The sequence below is a fragment of the Catharus ustulatus genome, chromosome 1, assembly GCF_009819885.2.
Source record: "Catharus ustulatus isolate bCatUst1 chromosome 1, bCatUst1.pri.v2, whole genome shotgun sequence".
Taxonomy (NCBI): domain Eukaryota; kingdom Metazoa; phylum Chordata; class Aves; order Passeriformes; family Turdidae; genus Catharus; species Catharus ustulatus.
Window position 1 is genome coordinate 41,643,881 of NC_046221.1, and position 8,363 is coordinate 41,652,243.

General features: G+C 40.3%; 1 protein-coding gene across 7 annotated transcripts in view; it reads left to right on the forward strand.

The window, feature by feature from the left end:
* RBMS3 (RNA binding motif single stranded interacting protein 3) overlaps positions 1–8,363 on the forward strand; it is a 721,470-nt gene that overhangs the window by 11,100 nt on the left and 702,007 nt on the right. The gene's annotated exons all lie outside the window — the stretch shown is intronic.

The window sequence follows — 8,363 nt, forward strand, 5'->3', positions numbered from 1 at the left end:
TATTTCTCCCATGACTATCATAGGATGTGCTCTTAAACTAAATTTTCCCTGATCTAGTAAGTGGTTTCAGGAAGATCAGTACATTTTTAGAGTGCTTCTATATGAACTAATCTATAACTGGAAGCATGTTTCAACTTTACTGTGTCAGGGACATGCTGAAATTTCCAAGTGATAAAATGACTTCTTCCTTAAGCAGAGCAGCCATCATCCACATTATCATCTACATCCCTGCACACATGGTGTGGCACAGGAAATGACACACCATTATCAGATGACTGTTAAGATGGATGCAGGGAAGTGGTAAGGTTGCTGGTGTGGCCTCAAATTCAGACATCCTCAGATGTTCTGTAGTCACTTCAATGCGTGTAGTTAAAGGGTGCCTGTTGTGTGCTTGGGGAAATTTTTGCTTAAACAGAGAACATTTAAGTTTGGAGGAGTTCATGAATGTGTTTCCAAAGGGAGAAGGGAGAGGCAGCAAGCTTAGAGGGAAGGAAAGCCATGCAGGTTTTCAAAAGACCAAGAGGAGCAAGGCAGAAACAGAGTCAGACTTCATCTGCCTCCCACAGTAGGGAGGTGGCTAATGCAGTAGGGCGGAGGTAGCTAATGCAGTGTCACGTACTCTTGTGGTCTTATGCAAAGCATAGCCTTATTAGACCTTAAAATGGGATCCAAAGGTGCCACTTCTTGAACTTGTCAAGAGGATACTCTATGCAGAAGATAAATAACTGATGGATCAATTCAGAGAGAGGCCATGTGGAAGTAAGAGCATCAGAGGTGATCAAGGTCAACGTGGCTCAGGGAATCTTTACAAGAAGGGTTACACTGCAGAGCTGTCATGAGATAATCAGCCGGATCAACATCAAAACTGGGATCATTGTGCGCTTGGAAACGCTGCTCAGGGCAGGAAAAAGGCTCTGGGCTCTCTGGTCTGCTCTCTGCTCTGGATGTTCTGCGTGTTGTTAAGATTCAACAACTTTCTGTCTTTAGGCAGTGTTTCACAGTCATATGCTTTTGCATGCTCTGCACACAGAACAGTCACTGAGGTCTTCCTGTAACTGATCAAGTGATGCAGTCACATTTGTACTTAACCGCTGCTGTTTTAGAGTCTGTCTTAGCTTCTCACAGCAGGTTATCTGTTTGGTTACACTATCCTATTGACTGTGGCATTATTCCCAGTAGCCAGAGCTGTCCGTACTGCCCCTGTTTGTCTGCAGTTTCAACCAAAACCCGTGGAAAGGTGTCATTCTGCAACGTCAGCTTGTAATTCACAAGTGACTCTGCATGTTACTTCTGATCATATTGTGACACCTCTTAGTCATACATCCACATCTGGTGGTAGTAACTGGAAGAGACTAGAGACAGTAAAGTCAGAAAACCATAGATGATAAGTGCTTATGTATTATGTACTATGTGATATTAAGAACTAGGAGCAGGAAGACAGAGTGACACAACAGTTAACAGGGGCCTAAAGCATTACTCTCTTACTTACTGGTAGAGATGACTTGTTTTACACCTACACAAAGGAAAATTATAGTTTAATAGGGAGAACTTTTGCCATTTTTAAGATGCAGGTCAGAGCAGTTACACCTGTTGACACACAGTTCTGTGGTATCAATAGTCTCAGCATGCAGTGTGCTCCTTGTTTTGTCATACATCTGTGGCAGAGACTGTCACAGGTACCCAGAACATTATGAGAAGTACAGAAGTTCAGAAGCCAGGGTCAGGACCTCTGAAAGGTGATGTGGAGATCACTGCAGAGAATTTAAAAGGTGTGCTACCAAATGAAAAGTACAGAAATGCACTCTGCACCAACCTACTCTGTGCACAAACAGAACTGTATTTGTTGTGCAGATAAAGGCAGAAAATGTTGAGTTCTTCCAACCAATACTTATTATGTTATCGTGATACATAAAATAATGGGGGAAAAGCATATGTACAGTAGTGAGGAAAAATTATAAAACTCATATTTAAAAGCTGAAACAATGTAAAATGCATAAATGCAACAATGGGATCTAATAGTAAATTTTAAAGGCTAAATTACAGAAAAGAAGAACAAGGCAGTTCATCCTTTTTCCTCAGTTAGAAAGAATGAGAGAATGGGACCTGCTTGTATGGCAAGCCACTGCTTGATCTGTAGTATCTATGGGCACGTTCACCATAGGTAAAATACTATTCCAATACTCCATTTGTGCAGCTGGTACTGGATGCCAACACAATAATGGCCACAGAGAGGAGCAGAGTCTTACCTCACATCTGTAGTTTGCTAGTATCCTCTCTTCTGATCTTCCAAATCAGTGTGTGCTGGCAGTGCTCCTGCGGACTCGGCAACAGGTAACAAATGTCACACCCTTGCCATGAGTATTCCTGTACCTCTGTGACAGCAAAGATCCTGTGTAAGGATCAAAAGGACTAGTAAATTATTAAATTTAAGAAACACAGGGTTTGGAAAAGTGCTTCTGATATTCTAACAATACCTTTAAAGCTGAGATCTACTCTTTGACTTCATAGTAGGCTAAGGACAAACTTTGTGTTTCATAGCAAAGGTATTTCACCACGTTTTTCCCAGGCATGTTATATTTTACTGACTTTAAATGATTTATGACCAATTAAAACTTGTTACTAGTAGAAACTATGCGGGAGGGAGTGGAGAAGTACAGATTGTTAAAAAATAATCCAGAAGAAGGTGTATTAGCAGGTTCAGATGAGGTCAGATGTGCATTGTCAGTGCTCTAACAGCTTACAGAATTCTTACATTTATACACTTAGGAGAACGACATTCTATAGCATCAATGGGAAATTGAAACTCACTTCCATTCTTCAGAACTGTAAAGAGAATTGTTTTGAGCAGTATCATTTTGGGAGTAATTTCCACATTTGAAGAAAAAGGAAGGAACATGGACAGGTCTCATTTTGAAATGAACCTGAGGGTTTAAAGTTTACTAAAATAACAATTTTACTGAACATGCATAATTCAAATCTTATTATGTTCCAAACAAAACCCTCTAGAAAGTCCCGTGATGAGATTTTGTTTGGGATTAGGAATTATCTTTCCTTGGAGCAGGAGAATGCTGTAAATCTTCCATGTCATTCCTGTATGATTCTGTGCTGGAAAATGCTTTGATGCTTTTAAAGATGAAATGGCATCTACAGAGAGTTTTCAGTTGCACTCAAACTCCAAAAGTTGGTACGAATTACCTGACTTGTCTAAAGTTAATGCAACTATAAATAAAATTACTCACTGCAGTCTTACATACTTGCATGATCAGATCTTGGAATCCTGAGGTTTTGAGTGAATAGTACCATCTTCCTTTATGTAATTAAACAGTGCTGCTACCAGTGAAACCTGTACACTTATATGTTCATGTATCACTAAATATAGTATTTCAACAATATGAAATTGCATACCCTACTGTAACAAAAACAATCTTAGAGCTCAGAAACACTAGTATGCTGGGGATGTGATATCTATTTTTGATAATAGATAGTTGATATAAAGTGCCAGGGTAATAACTGAACAGTGGTTTGAAGCACCTTAAAAAGGAAATATATTTTGAAGTGGAAACTGTTGGCTGACTTATATTTTCCAGGGTTGATATATTGAAAGAGGTATTTCATTATAATACAATATTTCAAATTCTAAGTAGTCTCTTTTAGAAGGGACACGTAACAATGTCAAATGTTGCAGTTGATAGCATAGCCTTAGCCTGAACAACAGATTTATAAGAGTGGAATTCTTTGTCCTCTTGCTCTTGCTCTAGAGCATCAGTTTGAAGAGTAACACATCTGTAATAGAGTCAGGTTGCTTTTTTATCTGCAGCTGATGGTGACACTCTTAAGAAAGGGCCGAATTCATATGTACAAATAAATTTGTCAACAAAATATGAGCATGTGAGGCAACAGTTCAGTCACATTTCACTTTCATTTTTTCTTTTTTGTGCTAGGGAGTAACTTTCAAGTGTCAGCTCTTTCAGCTGAGTGTCAGCCTTTTTATAATTTGCTGCGGCATGTCAACCCCCTTAGAATTACCATACGTTAGCTGTTTACCATGTCGACTGAAAGCATGCGTGTTGAGCTGCTCCCCTTTGCCCTACCTGTGTTGCTCCTGGTGACAGGCAAGGTGATTATTTCAGCTGATTCAGCCACGATCAGGAATGCCCCAGGTGTATTTGCTGTGACTGTGCAGAGTCTGGGAAGGTCAGTCAGTCACAGAGCCAGGCAGCAAGAGGAATGAGGCTGGGTGGTGGATGTGCTTGGCAGGCTGGCTACTGAGCAGGAAGACTTACAGGCCTAATCCCTTCCTTCCTTTTCTGAATATTTAGGCAACCAGGAGACAATTACACTGTAGGTTGTGTGATCTCCGTGGGAATTTGCTTCTGAGAACTCCTGGCTACAGAAGCCCAGAGAATCTGTTTATCTTAATGCCTGCCTGAGTTTTGACTAATGCTACTGCTATAGGATGTTATCATCCAGCAGATATTTGAAATACTGTAATAACCCTAATTTTCCCTGTCCTGACTGTCAAAAAGAAGAACGACAAAGTGCTTTATTCATGGCAAACCTTGTGTTAATAATGGTAATGTGCCAGTGTGTATCTAGTTTTGGACTGTATCCTGTGGCTGGTTCCTGACTGTGAACCGGAGCTTTTGCTGGCATTTTCTTGTGTCTGACATTCAATTTGGACCTGTACTGCAGAGGGAAACAGTAGTAAGCTAGTAATGGAGTGCCAGATAGTAAGAGGATGACAAGTCTTTTCCAGTCTTGTGTGAATGCTATTGAATGAGCAGTCAGTATGCTAGAGGCCAGTGAGCCAACAAATATGTTCAGTGTTCCCAGAAAATAGTCTTCAGAATAGTAGGAGGTGTGATTATGAAGGGGAAGCATTTGAAAGCTATAGATAGTGGAGTTAGGCAGGAGAAGTGAGCTGGCAGGAAGGCGTTTTGAAGCAAAATGGGGCTCTGTGTAAGCCTTTCGCACAGCAGCTCTGCCCATCCAGCCTGCACATCCCGCTAGCGTGGAGCTGATGGGGGCAGGAGACTGCCAGCACACTTCCCTGTAGGAAAAGAGGAATGAAGGTTATAGGGAAGTGTCAAGAGGACACACACATGGTATGGGCACAAAGAAGTCTGAGCAAGGGGCATCTATGTCAGGAATGCAGCAGTAGCAGTGACCAGGACTGGCTGTGTATTTCAGCTGCTTACGCCAATTCTCTGCATATGGTGAAAGTGAGTTCTCTAAAGCTGAATTGTCTGACAATCTCTCCTTTTATACTTAGCTGTATTATTTACCAATTTTGAAAATTGTTCAGTAGGGGATAACTAATGTTCTGATATCATGATGGGTCTAGTCAGCTTTCCAGAGTACAGCAATTACTGTGTGAATAGAGGTGAATGTGACGAACAGGCTGGGTGGCTGCTCTCTCTAACCTGAGCATGAATTTTCTCATGTTTATGTGCACACTTCTTCTCTGTGATTAGCCTCAATGGAAATGCCATCGCCAGGGTCCTGCTGGCAGCAGCAACTTAATAGGCAAAATGGAGGGGGTTAGGTGTTCTTCTGTCTTTTTCATTTTTCATTAAATAAGGCAAAATACACAATAAGCGAAGTCTGATTTGCATGGAAATTTGTATGCATGTATAATAGATCTGAATGTTAATGTGGGAAATTACTTTCTTGCAACTCCATGGCCTGTATGTTTGATTTTTAGAACTATTTGCTTCTTTGTAACTTTCTGTAAGTTTCTATTGCAAAATAGTGCATTTGAATTCCTTGAGAAATACTCAAGCACTTGTGGCCTAGTAGATAAGGATGTTGTTGCCTTCTACTGGGAAGTATTTTTTATTAAAATCTATTGGCAGCTTTTTGATAAGTTCCTCTTTTCTTCCTCTGTCAAATGTATTATTACAAGGATAACAATGAATGCTGTCATTAAGAAATACCATGTGTCTAATAGCCATAATTTAAAATTTTTATTCCATAGGCAAATGACTCTGTGTGTCTGTATGTGTAAAAGCCAGTTTTCACTGGATTTTGAATGTAGCTAAGTCTTGGAATGAACTAGCAAACATCCTTTGTTTAGACTTAACAATGATTGTATTTGATATTTTCAGAATTAATTTTTATAGCAGCTTTCATTATATTGCTGTTGTGTTCTGGGTACAATAAGGCAGCTTACTTGCAGCTGAATTAAATCTGTGGTTTAATAGCACTTTGACTTGGCTAGGCAATAAACTATCTCCCACAAATGGAGGTGCTATCAAGGTAAAACATGTTAAGTTAATTCTGTAACAAATCCCTGTGTTACTGATGGAAAATATTTCAGTAGAAATACTCCCTGCTATGCGTGGAGGCTTCATGAATTTCAGGATAATGGAGATAACACTCTCTAAGGGGTCTGCTGAAATATACCCTTTCCTGAAGCACTGTCTGAATTCTTCATGGAAGTATTTGTGGATCAGAACTAAATACTCTTCATTTGCTCCGCTCTAACAAAAGGTGTAATTTTAAACTGACTTTAGGAATTTGGGGAAAATTCCTGTGTGGATACACTTAATTCAGTTAAACCCAGCTAATACAAATTTAATATGCATGGCTAATTTATAGATACAAGCTAAGCTAACAGAGTAAGTTTTTAACTGTTTACATAAATCAGTTTTTAAACAGACAAGGAAAAACTTTCATATAGTACAAGATTGAGAAGATTGGGACTGTTTACCTTGGAGAGGAAATGAATCAGAAGTGAGACGATAAAAGGTTACAGACAATGAAGGTGTAGGTTTTACAGAGCAAGAAATGCTATTTCTACCATCAGGGAAGAACAAGGAGCATTTGGTGAAGGTTAAAAGAGACAAAGTCAAAAGTAAGTCGGAAGAAATGCTCTGCCATGCCAGGAACTCATTGCTGATAAAAGTTGAAGTTGCTGGATAGCTCTGAGGGCAATAGTTTAACAGGGTAGGCTTAGGGACGTGATTTAAGGGTCAATTTGGCAGTGTTAACTCTTGGACCTCATGATCTTAGATATCTTTTCCAACCTGAATGATTCTATGATTCTATCCAATTGTAATGGTAGGGGGTTAAAAATAAAAAAGAATGATGGAAAAGGTAAATGCCTGTTTGTTTGAAGCAGCTCTGTTATTGATGAGGTCAATTTTCTCCATATTTAGCTGCTTGTGCAATCTCTTGGTTGCCATATCGTGTCTGGCTAGATCTCCAGTACTAATTTCTTGATTACCACAATTGTGCCCATTTCCTTCCAAAATCTCATCGTGTCTGCTTTTTCCCTAAAAGCCACAGCAGACTCTTTTGTGGTCTCATTGGGAATTTGAATCACTGCATTTCAGTGTTTCTAAACACCAAATGCCACAAATTTGTCTCTAAAAGGTGACTGTTTCTCCCACACATGTACCTTTGTCTGGTTAGCAGAGTATAACTTTCCGTATTGCATAGTACTTGCCACAGAGAAGCAATGCAGACAGAGCAGGAAAATGAAGATGACCTGTTCCCACCTGCTGCCACACCCTGGTGACTCTAGTCTCTTAGACATATCCTGACACCTCTTGAACACACTTCCTAGAGCCTAAAGGGGACTGCATTTTGCTGAGCAAACACAAGAGCCTAGAACCAGGCTTGTGAGTTGGATTTGTGGAGACCATGGAAAAGACTGCAGTGCAGAGTTAACCAGCATTTCTGGACTGGTCCCTTTCAGCCTGGTGAGCTGTGTGCTATATGGATAAGAGATCTGGAGAGTGACATCTTTTTCACGTGGATTCCAGTATTTTTGTTGCTTTCTGCTCTGCAGCAGACTCTGAGAATGTTTCTGCTGCCTCTTGGCTCTCCTTAATCAGCAGCTGCTGCTTTTTATCTTCAGAAGCAGCCTAATCATCTCCCCTGGTAGTTAGCGAGGTTGTTCTCGGACCCAGATGCTACACCTGAGTCTTCTGTGTCACTGCTGCAGACTGAGCATCGTGGCAGTCCAAGAATGAGTGCACTGTGCTATTTCTTTTGTCTCACGTGCTCAGCTAACCTTGTCAAGTTTTTGATCCACACATGAGTTCTCTCATTTTTTTGCTGTTTATTGATAGAATGAGGTCACAAGTTACGTCTGAGGCCATTTAATCATTCACTTTGTCTCTATCAGTTACCCTCATATCCCACCATCCTTAGTCACGCCTACAGTATCAGTAGACTAATTGTACTATGGTGGAAAGACCTGACATGCAAATCTGCCATTGCTCGTTATTGTGGCCTGCTTTGTGCACTAAGTCTTCTGTCTCTCAAACTATGTACTCCACAGAGTCACAGCCTGGTGACACTGACCCAATTATACTCAAAGTCTGAAAAGTTTCCTCTATTTTTCTCTCCTCCCC